Genomic DNA, 19675 nt, shown 5'->3' with positions numbered 1-19675 from the left:
TAGAACTGAATTCTGATTTTTGTTAGTTAAATCTATTCTTCTCTTAAATGAGCCAATTCAGGTATGTTTATTTCTTGGTTCTAACCTTAGTTACACCTTCCCAGGTTTATCTTTTTTTTTTGATTTCTCTGTCTTCCAGTGAGCCACAGTTTTTCATCACAGCATAGAGTTGTTGAAAAATACTGATTGCATTCCATATTTCCTTTCCTTAGGAAATTCTGAGTTTAAAAATGTGTTCAATACAACAATTTGGGAAAAGATTATAATTATTCATGGCAATTTACTTCTTTCTAAATTTCTCTGTAAACTTATTATAGTATTTATTAAGGTATGTTTTCCTAATCGTAGCTTATAGCTAAATATCAAAGTTTTGGTTTTGCTCAGGTAACATCTTATGCAGATAAGAGTAATCAATGTGAGCTTAGAAGCAATTACTGCCTTTGTGTATTGATGCATTTCTTTAAGATGCCATTCAACAAAAAATAATTTCTTTCAATTTTCAAAAGTAAATAATAGAAATAATGATTTGTAACCTGGTAAAAGTATTTGGCCTTCCTAGCCTTGGATGCAATGAATACACTATCCAAACCTTGAGCTTTTTTTTCCTAGCAAGTCTCTATTTCCTTCTGGTGTCTATCTCTTAAGCTTCCTTTCTTGTGAGTATTAAGAAGAGCCAGTTTTATTTTTCATAAGCCATGAATAATAACAAAGCTTTCTTTCTCCGTATATATCTTACGGATTCCAAACTTTCAATATTTCAATTTAAAGCAAACTGTTATATTTATTTCGATGTAATTCCAAGATATCTCATTTCCTAGTATTTCAATCTTTAACATCCGATTCTTTATCCTCATAATGAGTTAAACCAATTCCACAATATTAGGGAGATGATGACTTCCACTTAAATTAATTGTATGCTGCTTGAATTCATGCATCGACTTCATTGCCAGCAGCGCACCACATGAATTTGGTGCTTTAATAAAATGATTACTCATTCACATAGTTATTTGGCCTACGACACTTAGAATAAGTTATATCTTTCATACTTAAACATGATCCACTCGATATATATATATATATATATATATATATATATATTCTCATGTTCTATTTATACATAATCATTTATGTATTGTTTTTCATGGTAAAAAGAATAAATAGAGATTTATAATCATTTATTTGAGTAATTTATAATTATTAAGAAGCTTGAGTCCAAGACAAGAGTTCTATAAAAACCCTAACAACTAGACCAACTATCTAGGGTACTTAGTTTACATCACCACACCCTAAACCCTAACTCAACATAACAAAACTATAACTTATAGGCTTAGGATTTCATATAGCATTAGATCCTTCATCTTCTCGATGAGACTTTCCCTCCCTTCTCAGAGGATAGTGAATTCTCTGCATCCACTAGGTCAAAACAATGTAGTTAGTTTGGAATCTCATCATTAAATCTAACATGTTTAAACATGATTAAATAGCTCATTTAAACTTAAAAGATTTTAAACAAAATCATTCACATACACAGTATGAATCATTGTTCAATAGTATAGAACATCATATATCAGTGATTTAAAACATATCAAAATATTAGGGCACAAGAGGGATGTAACAATATGAGTAAATATTGATTTACTCCAACACCCCCCCTTAAGTGCATCTTAGGGAGAAGATTATAATGCAATATGAGCAAGATGCAAGATGGGTCTCGGCAACTAGGCCATGTTAGATACCCATGTACAATGCAAATAGAAATGTCTCACAAAGTGGAGAAAAGGAGAACCCCACATGGGAGAAAAATCCTCTCCGAAAGAGAGAAAAGAAACAAGATGCATGGATGGATGGAGGACTCAATCATAGATTGTCTAGGGAATCTACCTCAATTAGATGCTTGAGTTGAGTTAATAGGATGCATTTGGGGTGTGTGAAATCTATGTACTTGAAAAGAAATGTTTGCAGCAATGGAGGTGTGTCAAGGGAACTCTAATGGAGGCCTAGTAGGTATACATGTCCATGGAAACCCTAGTTAGTATGTTGGATGCTTGGTTGGGCTTGTGCTCCTTGGGGTCAAGGTTTGTGAGATGGAAGAAACAAGTGCCTGAATGGGGAAGTGATATCTTGAATGTGGAAAATGCTACTGTGTGTGGTCTTGTCTAGTAAGATAGGAATGCAGCTTGCTAGTGTCCAGGATGGGTGAATGACTAAGAATGGGGCATTGAAAGGTGCAAAAGTGACATGGGCTCAGTTTTGGGATGTGAGGGAAAGGTTCAAGAGAAAATTGATGCTATAAATGGTTGGAAATAGTCCTGACTTGTGTTTGTAAAGGAGGGTACTAAATTGGGTGCAAAACAAGGGGGACAAATGCATAGTACACACTTTTTTTCTCTACACTCTCTTCTCCCATTTAATTAAATTTTGACAATTTGCACCCGACTTCTCTTATTAGGATGTAATTCAACCTTTTGTTTCTCCAATATCTAATCAAGACCCTTGTAAAAGAAAAGTGGGTTTCCTTAATCCATTTGATTCGTCGATGGGTATGATTGATGACATTTTTTGTCATTTAGAAAGAGTGAAGTAGTCTTTGGACATCATAATAGCACCCTTCCTTGATCTTCTTAACCCCAAAGCTATTGGAGTGTTGAGTCTTTGTCATGGATTTTCTTTCCTCTTGTATCTGCAATCTGCATACAAATGAAATAAATTTACAACTATCATGGAGAATGATCAATTATAATCCCATTTGTAAATATCCTTTGATGTTCACTACTATTAGGCTTGGTGATTTGGGACTTAAATTAACTCATTTTTCCTACCTGTCCTTCTTTGACCTATGGAAATGTTATCAAAAAAGATTATATGTCAGCAGAAGCTAACATGGCTCTTTGAGTAAATAGAGTAAAAACACTGATCTTGCTTGCCTGGCAATTATGGTAGAGAGCCATCAGCTGAAACTTACGTGGCCTACCAGGAATATGTATTAAAGAACTATCAGCAAATACTTTCTTTCCTCACTGAGCAAACACAACAAAGAGCCTGTTGACGATTTTTCTTGCTACCTTCAATCATAAGAGAAATTATAAAACTTAGACTGTGGGATTGAGAATCTAGACCACACATTCAGCTCTATCTACAGATAGAAGACAAGAAAACACAACATAACAAGGCTTATACGAGCCTTTTTCACTTCGAGCTCCACAAAACTCAGGAGGGTATTCCTTCACATAGCCCTGAAAATCCGATAAAACCTAATTGTGGCAACAAACTAAAAACCTATACAATGTGGATTGTTCTTCGACTTATGGGTAATGGGTGTTTTATATCTCATCAATTTAAGCATCATCCCATTTTATTGAGTATCTTTGAAAACATATAATTTACACATCTCCACTTCTTTATCCTTTGAATACCATGGAGATACTAGAACAGAAATAACTTAAACAGAAAACGAAGAACACAAAGGAAAAGAGACCTGAGAGATGAAAATTGTTTTCGAAGATGCATCAATATCTGTAATAGACCAGCACCTACTTTTTGCCTACAGAGTCAAGCACAGAGGTGCAATAGATTCTTACAAACAATCTCATGCATACCAAGGGATTTCATAGCTGTCAATACCTTATATTAATAGACCCACTTATGTTGTCATGAAACCATACTTACAGATCCATACCAAATATTCAATATTACAGTTATATGTTTAAAGCCGTTTAATTCTCTCCTTGAAAGAAATGCAAGGAACACATAACACAAGATCAGGGAAGCTGAAATGACAAACTCAAAATACCTTATAAATTGAGTTCATATAAAACTAAATATATGACAATGGAGACAGTTTCATGACTCCTAATTTTCACTACAAATTGATATCATCTGCCTATAAGAAAACCCATTACAATCTGAAAGCTATTATCCATAGCTTGAAATCAACATTGCTCTGTTCTATCTTTTCTTGATACAAAATTTTCATAACCCTTAACCCACGGCCATGATATTCCTTTTATAATCTCAAGGAATGCAACAAGCTATTGGCCGTTTACAAGTGGCATTTTTTCATTTGCCATTCATCCACTCCAAAAAGAATATTCCCCTAGTAAAAAACTCATGACGTACACTTTGTCCTCGAGCCAAACTGCCATGCCACGATGGAAAGATACACGAAATTGTTGCTGCAGAAGCCAAAATGCTGTTGGAGAAGCAAACTAACCTTTTGAGCCATGCCACTATCACACACTTGTGGCACTGAGTGTGGAGAGTCTCCATGATGCAGGATTCTCACTGCATCTTCTGGTAGGGGAGAACTTTGAGAGTTGTGATCAGGTAGGCATGCCTGGCTCAAAATTCACACTCTTTGTGTTCTCACCCCACTCTCTCTCCATACCCCAGCCTTCATGAGGGGAAGATGATGGTTGGCGGCCAGAGAGAGACTATTTGCAACAACTTAAGCTTGTAGTTGCACTCAAGCCTTTTGATATCCCTTTGGCTACCTTTGATAATTTTGATACCCCTCTAGATACAAAATAAGCTGTTTGTCTGCTCCATATTAAATCTTCTGCAAATCTTCTGCAACATGATTCTTCTAATATCATTAAACCGCCTTTCCTTAGACAAAAATTCTTCTTCATCCTTTGTGCACTTCATCTTATAACCTCTATAGATAGATGCAATAAAGTTACTCAATTGAAGTGATTTGTATCTGAAGACACACTCATTCCTCAAGATTTGTTGGTGTAAACTATGCATAATATAGCCGCCTCGTTGGTGAATAATGACTAGACGTGATTGATTTGCCATCTTATTTAATTTTCTTCCCTTTCAAATTTCAAAGTGACAACAATCAACTATCAAATCTACATATTATTATAACTATGGTTCATCCAAATACTGCATCAATTCATGTGAGTTGTACTTCTCTACTATTTCCGAATATAGAATGCCTCAAAAGGCATGTTTTCATACTCATATGGGCAACCACAATTTTGACATATGTACATCATTCATCAATTCTCAAATTTCTTGCGCTGACATTCTTGGGCTACTGAAGATTTATTGAGATACTCTTAGATTTTGGCCATAGGGCTAATGATCCTAGCTCATTGTCGATTATTGAAACCCTATGCAATGTTGATAACTCCTCATTGACTGCTAATTACATATTGCCCCGTATATTGTCTTTGAGCTAGCTGATTCATTATCCTTCCATTGTGTCACAAACCCATCAGCTATATCTTCCAACTTTCGAGTATTCACTGAAACCTCCTAGAAATCCTCAACGAGCACCGAGTATCCTCCAACTATTTGCTTTTTACCGGGAACTTGTTGAAGAAAAAATGAGCTCCCAACGAGTGTCGAGTTGACATGTTGGATCCCTTTCATTCGTGGACAAAGCACATATCATCTCTCACTCGAGAACTTGCTTAGGGGAAAGAAAGATCTTCAATGAGTGCCAAGCTACTCCATATGTCACCTTCAATTGCAGCCCCTCGGACGCTCGCCAAGGAAGAAGAAAGCTTTTAGCAAGCTCCGAGTGCATTAACCCCTATATTCTTCGAAAGGACTCGGGACTTGGTAAGAGCCATGAAACAACTCTCCGAGTGCTTGAATTACAAATGCTCGGAACCTTTGCGGCAGATAACACTACTTGGAGCTCAGTGAAATACTTAAAAGGATATCACCAAGTCCCGAGCTACCCTTTGGGATACCACCAAGCTGCCACATCAGACAGAACTCGAAAGCTCGGCAAGGCGTACAAAACATCTCAATGCGTGCAGAGGGCTAAGGCCAACTTAAAAATAACTTGAAGTTCGTGCACTTAAGTTATGTCCCTAGGACACCATGGGGGGGGGGGGAACATTTAGGCTCATAAAATTAAAACAAGAGGAGTGTGATAAACCTGGGACTATTGTGGGTTATAAATACTAGCTAAGAAGAACACACTAGGACATGGGGCCAGTTTCGAATGACAGAAAACCCATTAGAAAATCACTTAAGCTAGAGGTGATCGGGGAAACAAGTTACCGAGCAAAAAGAAAACCTGCCAAAAGGATTCTAAAATGCATTTCAAAGCCAAGGCAAAACAAAAACCATAACCCTAGGATATTTGCAAATACAGTCCTAACAGAGCCATTAGTGAACATTGATGTGGCCTATTAGGTATTGGAGTAGATTTAAAGATTCCAAAATAAAACATTAAATATATAAACTAGAAATTTAGAAATATGCCTAGAGTTATTTTGTCCTTAAAAGCTGAGGACCATGAAATATAAACTGATGATTAAGTCAATAAAATGTCATGATCATATGTTATTCAGAACTAAATGACTTTATATAGGTATTAATATTATTTGTGGATGGCTCACAACCCTTATAACTATAATAATTGCTATCATTACTCTAGATCTTGAAGTAACAAAATTGAAGATCTAGCCTCGTCACACATGGCAAACTTAGTGTCTCATTTTTTTGCAGCCAAGCTTGGACGCTTTGTGGGTGTATGAGATCCTCCTTTTGTAAGGAGAAATGTTTGCCATACATTGTAACTTTATTCTTGTAACAATTGTTTCTCAAGTTTCAACATTGTGACCAAGTTGGGGAATATGCTAAACCTAGCCAAAGCTAAGCAATGCAGACAAGCCAACCTTCCAATAGCTTTGAAAAATTATTCTCTAAACTGTTATCAGGTTGCAACTTAAAGTATCAAGTCTTGATTAGAAATCTTGGAAGTGGAGTAATGGGAAACTAATTATAGCAATGATAATTAAAACTTACATGATAAAGTGAGGTACACTTTGCTGTTGCATAACAGTTGAATGTGTAATAGTGATGCACAAACCTGAAGAATGATGGAAAACGTGCTCCTAATCTGTTTAGAAATCAACTTTTTCTATTAAGCACAAAGTATTGTGGGGTTGTTAGTATTTCATTGTAACGTCCCCTTTTTGGATATACCTAATTTTGCCCAAAAGAATGACAAATCCAAAAAATACAACTTATTTACAAGAGTATTCTTTCACTAAATTACACAATAAAAATTGAATTTAGGAGAATAATCAATTAATCATTAAACAAATGATAATGAAGATTCCTTTTTGTAAACATGCACACTATGGCTTCAATCATATTAGAAACTTGAGGGGAAAACGCCATAGGATGCCGGGAGACTATCCACCACAATTAAGCCCAAGAGTGTCGAATAAGCAACCAACTCAATCCGAACCCTTGGATCACAAGCAACCAACTCAATATTTGTCCACAAGTAACCAACTCAATGGGCCTCCACTTAATGGATAGGACCTTGTTGTCACGTTTTCACACATCGCCCCATTGCAAATGGGGACCCCCACTTTTTGCTTTCTCGGGTTAGCCCTTTTGGTTTTGTTGTTAGTCGTTTTAGTGTCTTAGCCTTTGCATTGAAGGGATTGAGTCAGGTGGATCTCCTCAAGAGGTCAGGTCAATTGAGTGATTAGGGGTTATTTAAATCATTCCTAGGGTGTTTTTTGTGTACTATTCGATCTCACTTCAAGTTGCTAAATCAAACCTTGGTTGAATGCATAATGTCCTCCTAGGTCCCATCCCTTACATCAAGGATAGAGCGAATTTGCCTTAAGAAGTCTGGAATGTCATCCATATATGAATCCTGACGGAGAGACTAACATGTCAAATTTCGCTCCTGACCCTTCCAAAGGGTCCAGAGCGAATTTCCTTATATCTCCCTTCTTGGTCCTAATTTGCCTCATAAACCTTATCCCTATGGCGTGGTTGAGAGAGTATTGATGTGTGAAACAAAGTGAAGTGATGAAAAGTGAAGGATTTGAGCATAATTGCAAATTTTGCTCTTGACCCTTCCAAAGAGTCCAGAGCTAAATCCTCCAAATGACTTATTTCTTCACTAGGGACATCAGATGGTGGACATACATGGCAAGGAAGGGATTCAAAAAAGACAAGTCTAAAGCAAGCTAAGTGAATAAGGATGAGAATTGAGTCTAAAACATCAATTTCGCTCCTGACCCTTCCAAAGGGTCTAGAGCGAAATTTTTCTAAGAACCTGACCCTTCTAAAGGGTCCAGAGTGAAATCCTTAGGAAGACTTTCAATTTCACCTAGTGCACTGAATGAACCTTGTTTTGATAGCAAATTGACTTGATGGTGATGGGAGGAGGTGTAGTAAGTTAAATTCAAGACAAAGAAAGGATGAATGGATGAAGAAATTGGGCCTACGAAGAATTCCGCTCTCGACCCTTCCAAAGGGTCCAAAGCGAAATTTCCTAAAACCTCTATTTTTGCTCATTGTTGAGACTAAGATCTTGGTTCCTATAGTGTAGTTGAGGGAAGATTGATGTATTCTTGCCTTGAGAAGTGATTTGAGGCAAAGAGATGATGAAATTTGAGCTAAAATGCAAATTTCGCTCTTGACCCTTCCAAAGGGTTCAGAGCGAATTTTTCTTTAGGCCTGTACCTTGCCCAAGGTCCAAAGCGAAATCCTTCTTTTAGGCCATTTTGGGGGTCAAATAAGTGATGTCTTCATGAGAGAGCGATCGAAAGGTGAAAATCAATGCAAATTGAAGTGAAAGGAGGAAATTCGCTCCTGACCCTTCCAAAGGGTCCAAAGCGAATCTCATTATAGGGCCTGTCCTTGGAGACGGTCTTGAGCGAAATTCATCTCAATGCCTTCTTGTTGATGATTTAAGGTGAGAAATATCATGTTAGAATGAATATATCATGTATTCTTAATCATCTCTTGTTTGTTTTGTAGGTCAGCAAAATCAAGATGGAGGAAGATCAGGCCAAGACAAGGGCGACCTCTTCAAGTTTCATCATCATCAAGGACACTTCAAATGCATGAGAGAGGACTCAAAGTACTTCCAAGTTGAAGGACTTAAAGTGTTCAAGAAATTGCACGTAATGGACCAAGCTATCCTCAAGGACCTCATTCTATCACATGAAGAAATCACAAGATGGCAGAAAAGAAGAAATTGCTTGACCGTGAAGAAGCTTCATCAAACACATGAGAGTCAAGGAGGTACATCATTCATCGAGTACACCAACGACAAAGGAGGATCAACCAAAGTCAGTGCAAGGGTATGTTGAAGAAGCAGATAGTTTCAAAATAGTTAATCAAAGTTAGCTTCTAAGCATCACCAAATTGAGTATCAAAAGAGATACGAGCAAGTGCCAGACAAGGTGGCATCCCAGTCACTGTTCCTCCAGTTAGATAAGTCCACATCAGCATGTCCAGATTCAATGTACCTGACTCACCAGTGATGGCACAAACTTCGAGGCACCTTCCCCTGCTTCCTATTGGTTCTCAAATTTTGAATGTAATTTTCTCATTGGCTAAGGGAGTTTGTTGTAACAAACCCTAATTAGGGTTTTCATCTTGTAATCCTAGCCATTGATTGTAAATCAATCAGAGCCATCGATTGTAAAGAGCTCCTTATATAAAGCTCTGGCTCTTCATTTGCAAAGGTTAATAGTTGGTTAATAGTCAATAGTGAATAGTTTGTGAATAGGATAGAAGAATAGAAGCTTAGATAGCAATTAGAATAGAGTAGGAGGAGAAGGTAAGAGATTGTTGTCCAAAATTGTAAATAAACCTCATTTTTTCATTCAAGTTATGGTGAAATGTGTTGTTTTTTGCAATATCCATGGTTTCTTGTTGGATCTTCATGTTAGATGGTAAATAATTAGATTGAATGGAGGAATTTGTTGAATGTACTCGTGTGGAATCCACCCAGTCCATACCACTAGCCTCTTGCTGATTGTAAGTGCACCTTGCGTGGTCAAGTGGCATTAAAGAGCTTAATTTCAAATTGCTATACGTCCATTGTTCATACATTAACTTGGATGCTGATCAGTGTTTGATAGAAATGATTTGAACATATCTAAAACGTCCCTTAGAAGATTGCACTGAGCTGGTGTCGAATTGTTTAGTCTGATGGTGAGACCTAGCCCAGTAGGACTCTACCTAGTCGTTCATCTATATTCTTACATTCTAGGTCCTAGAATAGATTCTCTAAACCCTATGCTTTTGATATTTCTTTATCTCCCAATGAGTAGATAGGACTCAAGTTCCAACAAATTAAGCGTTCAGGCAATCAAACGTAAGTCCCCTTGTGATTCCAGCATAATCACATCAAACCGATGAGCTTATCCACACATAGAGACCCTACATATAAGAACCTTGGAGTTATTTCGATTGATCCTTAGGCAAATCTTCAGCATTCGAATAACTTTGTTCAAGAGAGGATAAGATACCTTGGTATTTTATTTTGTGTTTGCATGTGCATAAAAAACACATCAACAGACCCATACTCCTACATCCCTATCGTGTTCCTTGCCTGTTTTCAATAAGATTGTTTTGTTAAATTTGATGAATGATTTTTTTTTTTGATAGGTAATAGGCCGAAGCCGTGATATTTTGAATTATTATTATTATTATTATTATTATGTTTGATTAGATTGACCCATGACCTTCCCCATTATGGAAGGCCAAGAGTCGCAGCTTAGAATTCCACTTTAGATGTCCCTATTGGGAATTGAACTTGGGTCTCCACAATGAGAACCCAGTGTTTTAACCAGTTAAGCTCAACCCCTTGGACTTTTTTTTTAATTTTTAATTTTTTATTTATTTGGTAAATTAATAGTTGGTAGGGCTAGCACCCATTATATTGATCTTTCAAAACATTGTTTACATATTTAGATTTCCATATTGACCCAAAACCAACTTCGGACAAGACAAGAAAGCATATCCAGACCTACATATGTTGATGCTTCAAAATATGCCATCAATATAACAAAAATTGGCAACCTCATAGCAGCTATCACGACATACATTTTAACATTCTATCTTCTACCCTATACACCCATATCTATATATTGACCTTCCTATGGCATATTTCATAGCCATGACACTACTATGATAAAATATTAAAAAACACACATTAACAAACTTTTGCCTTTATGCTTGTATGGCAACTTGGACCACGTTTCAGGCTTGCTTCGTCCTCGCCATCTACCATAGCGTCCTTTGCCTTTTGTCTCTTTTTGGCGCCCTTTGTTGCTTCATCTTCTAAATCCTTTGCCCCATCCTTCTCCGACCTCTGAATCCTCTTGACCTCTACGGCCTTTGCCAGTAGACACTTTGGGCTGCAAGCATCATGGGCTGATCTCCTCGCAATTTCTTCTATGTCCGGACCGTCATCTTCAACCCATTCTTCTCCTTGCACAAAGGGTCCCAATTCTACTTCGCTCGACTCACCTTCGCCCTTTTCTACTTCTTCTAGCATCCCTTCCTCTTGCATATACTCCATTACCCAACCTTCACTCGGGGGTTCCAATATCCTTGTCAGCTGCTGTAGGAAAACAATGCTTTGCTCAATATCATTCCACCTTGCTTCGAGCATTTTTGGCTCCAAAGTTTGCACGTTAGCAAATTTCTTGACTTCCCCTTCTTGGCTTCTCGACATGTTGTAGTTTTGTGGTAGAGGGAAGACCAATTTTTTTTCCACATTATCCAAAGCCAGATCAATCTCCCTAAGAAGTAGTGCTTAAGTATCATTTGGCAAAGCTTTTTAGCTCTGGCCTTGGACACACCCATATACAACACCATAGCCAAAAACATTGTTGTGAGGTACGGTATGCCATGAGAAATTCCCGATCCAACACAATTTTTATAGCATAGGTGACCAGAGGATGACTCATCGTGAGCATGGCCGCCAGTCGCTTGTTTGAAACTCCTCCAATAAACGACATTTGCCTCTTTGTGGACTCTAGCAACAAAGGTGTGTCCATCATAGATTTCGTTTTTCAGGGAAGGTTTTACATAATAGAATGAGTCACACTGTGCCACCAAGGTCTATATCTATTAATTCGCCGCACGTCCTTGTCATTACTCCCCAGACACCTCTAATTAATATTGATGCGGCTGGACATTGCTAAATCTAGCTTTTAGATTTTTCTTTATTCTCCCTAAGAGATTGTAAATTCCAATGTACAACGCATTCAACAAAGCATTGCCACTCCGCCTCCAAATCGAATTGTGCCATCGCTTGAAGGCGTGCGTCAACTGCCCTTTAAGCGTCACTCACACCATCCTTGTTCTAATGCCAAATGTCCTCACACATTCACTCCTACACATGCGATCTCTCCTCACATTTTAATGATTGTAAGATAGAACTCATTTTGGCTGTACTCTCTTTAGCCGTCATTCGAGGTATCCATACGACAAAGCTTGCCCTCCAACAACTCCTGACTTGACTTATTTTTCCTCATGCCTCGACCCCAATATCACCATCGCGTGATTGTTATCTCTCACTAAGTGTCCTTGTCAGGTATGCAAATCCCCTGCCAAGGTGTCATCTCCACCTTCTGCATCAGTTGCCAATTTAGCAAGTCTGTTTGCCTCATTGTTGCCCTCCTTGTAAATGTGTGAAATTCTAAATTCTCCTAATTTCATAACCATCTCCCTAATTGGTCGAAGCCAGTGAGTCAACTTCCAATTGGGTGTGTTGTTCCCCTTTTAGGTAAATCCCTCTAGCATCCAATTCCATCCCCAATTGCAACCCAGACAAGGCTGCCCTAAATTCGGCTATATTATTTGTGGCCTCACCAATATGAATAGATTTCTTTGCAATAATTTTGTCCAAGTATAGCCAAACTTTATCCCCAACTTGAAAAGTATGAGGGACACGATGACAATCCATAAGTTTTTTTTGCTTTTCTTGAGTCTTTTGAAGAATTTGAACTACTTTGGATTGAAGATTCTGCAAATGTTGAATGAAGGCTTGCGCCTTATCTTGCTCTTTATGAATATGCATAGTGGCTAGAGATGGCAAGGATAAGGGCAACTCATACGGAGCCAAAGGCTGAAAACCAAGATATACCTCAAAAGGCGAGTGACCTATAGATGAGTGAATTGCTCGGTTGTATGCATGCTTTATGTGGGTTAGGCTCAAATCCCACTTGACAGGAGAGCTATGGTGATAAATCCTCAAACTTTGTATAAGAGTTCCGTTCACAACTTCAGTCTGACCGTTTGATTGATGATGAAAAGCAGTGGAGAAGTTAAGGGAAACTCCCAAAATTTTCCGCAAAGATTGCTAGAAATGGCCCACAAAACGTGAGTCACGATTAGAAACAATGCTAGTTGGTAAACCAAAAGATCTCCAAACAGAGTCAAAGAAGAGTTGGGCTAAGTCATGTGCAAAACTTGTCTTGCGGCATGGAATGAACTTAGCCATCTTGCTAAATTGATCAACAACCACAAAAACACAATAATGATGACGAACAGTCAATGGAAAGCCACTAATCAAATCCATGGAAATGCTCTCCTAGGGACGAGAAGGAATAGGCAAAGGAATACTCAAGCCCATCTTTCTGTTGGTTGGTTTGGAGTGGCAATAGATTGCATGTCGCTTGAGGAAATGGAGAACATCTCATTGCATATGAGACCAATAGAAGAATCCCTGCAAAGGATGAAGTCTTTTTTGTTTGCCAAAATGACCACCATAAAGAGTAGAGTGTGCCTCCTTGAGAAGTGAAGCTCAATGATCTTGAGGAACACAAAGTTTATCCAACTTGTAGAGTAACCCTTCCTTGATATGGAAATCTTGAAAAGGTGTTAAATTGGAAGTTGAAGGATTCTAAAGACTTGTGTATGTCATGCCAAAATCAGGATTTTGTGCATACTGAGAAGACCATGTCTGAAATCCCAAATGAGAAGTGGACACAACAGTTAAAACATGTGCTGTAGGAGGATGACTTAAACAATCTGCAACATTGTTGGTGCTTCCCTTCTTATATACTTAATGACCAATTGAAACTGTTGTAAATATGAAGCCCACTTCATATGCCTTGCTTCTTCAATTTTATTTTGAGATTGAAGAAATTGTACATGCAAGTGATCAATGTGAACAATAGTTTCTTTCCCCAAAAGATAATGCCTCCAATACTTGATGGCTTGAACCAATGCATATAATTCTTTATCATATGTGGAGTAGTTCCTTCTAGCAGTAGAAACAGTTTCTGAATGATAAGCCACTGGATGATCATTTTGCTTCAAAACAGCTCCAAGTGCATACTGTGAAGCATCTGTCTCAATCTCAAAAGGTTGTGAGAGACCTGGTAGAACAAGAATAGGTGCTGAACATCATTTTTCTTTCAATGTGTTGAAAGCATGAGAGTGAATTTCTATCCACTTGAATGCAACACTGGTCTTTGTCAATTGGTGCAAAGGTGTGGCAATGTCTGAGTAATATAGAATAAACTTGCAGTAGAAGTTGGCAAGACCAAGAAAACTCCTCAATTCAGTGATATTTGGAGTAGGCCACTTGAGAAGAACTTCCACTTTCATAGGATCCACTTGAACACCACGTGCATCAATGATATACCCAAGATAGGAGATGGATGTTTGACCAAAAGAACACTTGGAAAAGTTGGCATACAAACTATTCTGCTAAGAGTGCGAAGAACATGTTCCAAATACTGAAGATGCACTTTCCAAGTTTTAGAAAATATGAGAATATCATCTAAATAGATGATAGCAAATTTGTCCAAATAATCACGAAACACCTCATGTATGAATCGCATGAAAGTGGCAGAAGCATTGGTGAGACCAAATGGCATCACAAGCCACTCAAAAAGTCCCATTTTGGTTTTGAAAGCCATATTCCATGTGTCCTCTGCTTGAACTCTAACTTGGTGATACCCACTTTTCAAATCAATCTTAGAGAAGAATTTTGCACCTTGAAGTTGATCCAAAAGGTCATCAATGTGTGGAAGTGGATATCGATTTTTGATGGTGATCTTATTTAATGCCCAAAAATCAATACAAAGACGCCAAGTTCCATCTTTCTTGAGCACCAATAAAATTGGTGAAGCACAAGGGGATGTACTTGGTTTAATGAAACCTTTAGACAATAAATCTTGAATTTGTCTTTGTATCTCATCACTTTGAAGAATTGATTGTCGATACATTGGGGCATCAGGAAGAGATGCAATAGGGACAAGATCAATAGAGTGATTGATCACTCTTTCTAGGGGAACTGTTTTAGGCTCTTGAAATACATGTGAATATTCTTGCAACAATTTTTCTAGTGTATCATGTGGCCTAGACATAATGGTTTTTGCTTCAAAATTTTCAGATTGTGGCCTTATTAAAATTAATGCAAGTTCTTGTGCCTGATTGACAACTTTTTTGACTTGTCTACAACTAAGTACTAGATTTTTAGTGCTCTTAGTACATTTTATTAGGTACATCTTATTATTTTGTTGCAGTGTGTAGGTGTTATTAAAGGCATCATAATGAGCTTTCCTATCATACTGATAGGGTTTTCCAAGCAACAAACCACAACAATCCATGGTGGTCACATCACAGGGGATCTTATCAATAAACTTGGGACCAAAGGCAAAAGAGACAGTGCAAGTGTGTGTGATCTGTGAGGATGAATTGTTATCCTTCCATCCAAGTGAATATGGATGAGGATGTGGATCCATCGGCAAATGAAGTTTGTCGACAATGGACCTCGCAATCAAATTTTTCTGTGAGCCATTGTCAATGATACAATCCACAAAAAAATTATGCATTAAATGAGCACGAGTGACAAACAAATTGTTATGCCCCTTTGAAGTAGAATGATGGTTCATTAAGGTGACCTTGTTGAGTCTACCTTTCAACTCATCATAATTCCTATCATCACCGAAAACCTCGATGGGAATGTTTTTCCTTGCCTCATCATGAGACTGTACAACTATATTCTTCTTCAACTTAAAGCATTCGGACTTTTCATGTCCCTTCTTTTTAAAATAAGTACAAACCTTAGATTTCTTAGTATCAAAAGGAGATTGGAAAGAAGAGGAAGGAGAAGAACTTTAATATTTGGAAAAACTTGTGGGGGCCAAGAACTCGAAGCTTTTGGAGGACCTGCAGAAAATGAAGGTCGAGAGGCACGAGATTGGGCAGCTAGCTTTTCCTTCGCCAATTGTGCTTGGTTGAATGCAGATTCCAGAGTAGTATATTTCAACTCCCTAAACAAATGTTCTTGTAAGCCGCTCTTGAACTTTAAGATTAGAGCAACAACTGGTTCTTGCACGTGAAGTAGTATTCTTAATCAATTGAACTGGTAGATATAATCTTGCACTGACATTTGTCATCCTTGTCGTAGGCGAAGCCATTTGATGTGCTATTCTTGCTCATAGTTTGAAGGATAGAATGTATCCTTTAAGGCTGTGACAAGTTGATTCCATGTGGTGATAGGGTCTTGAGCATATTGCCGCTTAGTGACCAAAACCTTAGCGACACTAGAGAGCTTCAATTTGGCAAAAGGAACCTTGTCAACATCGGCAGTCTCATTATAGGCGAACCATGTCTCCCTGTCAAGGATCCAAGTTTGGAGCACATTAGGATCTCGGGATCCATCATAGATTTTGACTTCACATTTAGTTGAAGGTTGATGGCTTTCAGGACCAGGAAGCTGCTGAATTGCAATATCATTGACTTTATCAGTCAATGTGGTTATCACATTCACAAGTTTAACAATTCACTCAACCAAATTAGCAGCCATATTATTGCGAGTTAAAGCCAGTGATATGTTTTACACCTCCCAACAAAAAAAATGGACCAACAATGAGGTTCAACACTCTACTAGACTTGGGTTTGACAAAAACAAATCAAGAAATCCTTTAGAGCTTTAAGTGAAACCTCTTTAGAGGGATGCTTGGGACTCCTCCAAACATAATCTGGCAAACTTTGAAATTAAAATTACAAGTAGATCACAATCTACAAATTAATACTCTCCAACAAATTTGAGATATTCATATTTTTTAAATCGGTTGAGAGCACCATGCACAACTTTAATTAAATAAAGAATATAAACTCTTTATTTTTCAAAGAAAAACGATGAAAAAGGAGCAAAACCACGTTTTTGCACCCAAAATCAAGTTAGAGCAGCAATCTTAAAACTGTGATAACTTTCTCGTTTCTTAACGAAATTCAGAACCATAAAATGTTCCAGAAAGCTAAGAACAAGCTCTTATCCACCCAAAAAATCATTTTCAAAATAATTTGTGTAAAAAGCTGTTAATGTAAGAACAACACTGTTTTCAAAGCAAAAAAACACAAAAATATGAAAGTGAAGTGCTAACTTTTTCAAACAAACACCTCCAGTCGCTTTTGGATGGATAATTCTCCTCATATGAATGCAAAAGCTTAAAAAATCTTCTCATTTTGTTGAGAGATTCAAAACTGTTTTTTTTTTTTGATAAAATGGATTTGGATGATAATCTCACACCCAAGGATCAAAGAGTGCTCTGATACCAACTGATATGGAAAAAGGCAAGCTAACCAGCAGTCAGAGATGAAATTTGCAGACAAAATACCAAAGATCTCTGCAAAACAAAATTGACAATAATCTCTGCAAAATAATACACTTTTAAACTTGCATTCCAATGCCCCCCTACGTGAGGAGAAAATACAATTATATAGGCATATAATATGCCATGTTTGGGTGAGTTGGAATATCTTCCAGATCTCACGTGAATAACAAAACAAAAACCAATTAACAAATAAAATAACAAAATACTAACTTATGCTAATCTGCTAACAACTAGGAACTAACATTGACTTTTATATAGGATAAAACGCTAATAAAATACTACAATAGTTTATTCTATAGACCTATGCTAATAACTTTTATATATATATATCCTATGCATACCCTATGAATCGTCATCACCATTGCACCCGCTCTCTCGGATTGAAATGAAGATCAGCCTTCCGAATCCCATTAATGGGGGCAGCTTTGAGCTGTTGAGAGGCTTTCATCAATTCATCATCCCAGCTTGTATAAGTGTTATGTTTCAGTTTCTTGATTCTGGTTGTATTATTTACCGAATCCATGATCATCTCCTCCATTTTCCGACACAAATCTGATGAATAATTATTAGTTCTAACTCCTTGGTGGATTGTCAAGCTAATCAAATAAGTAAATCAATGATTCACATAAGAGATTAGATAATAGACTTAATCATGTTGCATACCAATTATTCTGCTAAATATAATTGGCTGCTTTATTTCTGAATGCAATTTATATCTAAAGGTCTGTGATCTGATTGATGAGCGACTATGTAATGAATGTTAGTTTGATATAATGGTGGATGATGATTGAATAAATGTTGATTTGATAGAGTGATGCTTGATTGCTGAATTGTTTCTTTTCTTGATACCAAAATGGTGATAATTGATGTGGGTTTGATGATTGTTTGCTTGATCTTGCTGATTGATTGTTTGCTTGAGTTCTTGAGGATTTAATGATTGATAGATGAATGAAGTATTTGTTTTGATGGATTCATGAGTGATGATTGATAAGTGATCTTTCAATGCTTGGAATGAATTGTCCATTATACGTTATTGGTGAAAGGGTCACCACCTCTCATAAAATTTGAGTCACCACTTTTCATTGTTGCCTTTGAGAATAATACATTATTCCCCAATTTCATCTCCCTTGGATGTCCTCCTCAAATGAAACCTTCTCGCCTTTATATCTTCCAATGTGAGGGAGATTCAGACCTCTTCATCATGTCTGCCCTTTGCAATGCTCATAACCTTTCGCATTTACCACCCTTCAAAAGAGTTACAACCCTTCATCATTTCTGCCCCTTGAGAGGGAGACAACCTTTTACAATTACCACCCTTCGAAAGAGCCAGAACCCTTCATTGTTTCTACCCTTTGAGAGTCTCAACCTTTCACAACTACCACCCTTCGAAAGAGTCACAACCCTTCATCATTTCTGCCCTTTGAGAGAGTTGCAACCTTCCACAATTACCGCAGAGTACAACTCTTCAACCCTTGTAAGAGTCACAACCTTTCACAATTATCACCTTTTTGAAAGAGTCACAACCCTTGATAATTTTTTCCTTTTGAAGGAGTCACTTCCTTATTCTCTTCCTATTCCTTTCTTCTTCCATTAATCCTTTCTTAATTTCTATGCTTCATTCTTCCTTCGTCCATATCCCCTTTCAAATGAATTCTTCTCCCTTTTATATCTCACGTTTGAGGGAGTCACAACTCTTATTGCATGCCTCCTGACCTTTCATTGAACTTGATTAAGTTTTAATTATATTATATTTATTTATATTTTAATTTTATTTTCACTTATTATTAAATCCTATTTTAGGAAGGGGCCATTAGATTCAAGCAAGTAAAGACTCAATGATGCTGTCCAATCAAATCCTTGATTTATTACATATCAAAGGGAGGACTTAGTTGGAAATGTACATAGGCAAGGACTTTTTGGGCATAAATGAGGCTTAATTCTACTGTTTATTTATTCTTGTCTCTCTTTATCGGGTCCTCCTTTAGGGGATATCTAGATGATCAAAGGAAGTTGCAGAAAATCTTTTGCATGCAATATAATTGTCATTCATTGCTTATTGTGAAGGCAAGATGCAAGGAAAGCTTTCATCAGGACAATTTCATGGGCAGATTAGGAGAGTTGAGGATTTTAAAGCACTATTTGGTTATGCTTGTGAAAGTTAAAACTTTAGTGCTTTCCTAGTGATGTAGATTCTTTCTGCCGGGCTATAGGCATGGATGCCAGTTTTTTTTAGTCTCAATAGAGTGAGATATTCATTTTACAGTGTACTTGTGTTGCTCAGCTGATGCGATTTTCTTGTTCTT

The 19675-nt window shown here is 37.4% G+C and overlaps 1 protein-coding gene across 8 annotated transcripts in view; it reads left to right on the top strand.

The window, feature by feature from the left end:
* LOC131030333 (3-hydroxyisobutyryl-CoA hydrolase-like protein 5) overlaps positions 1 to 19675 on the top strand; it is a 76016-nt gene that overhangs the window by 5912 nt on the left and 50429 nt on the right. The gene's annotated exons all lie outside the window — the stretch shown is intronic.

Source organism: Cryptomeria japonica, chromosome 1 (assembly GCF_030272615.1).
Source record: "Cryptomeria japonica chromosome 1, Sugi_1.0, whole genome shotgun sequence".
Taxonomy (NCBI): Eukaryota; Viridiplantae; Streptophyta; class Pinopsida; order Cupressales; family Cupressaceae; genus Cryptomeria; species Cryptomeria japonica.
This window is presented reverse-complemented; position numbering and strand designations above follow the sequence as displayed.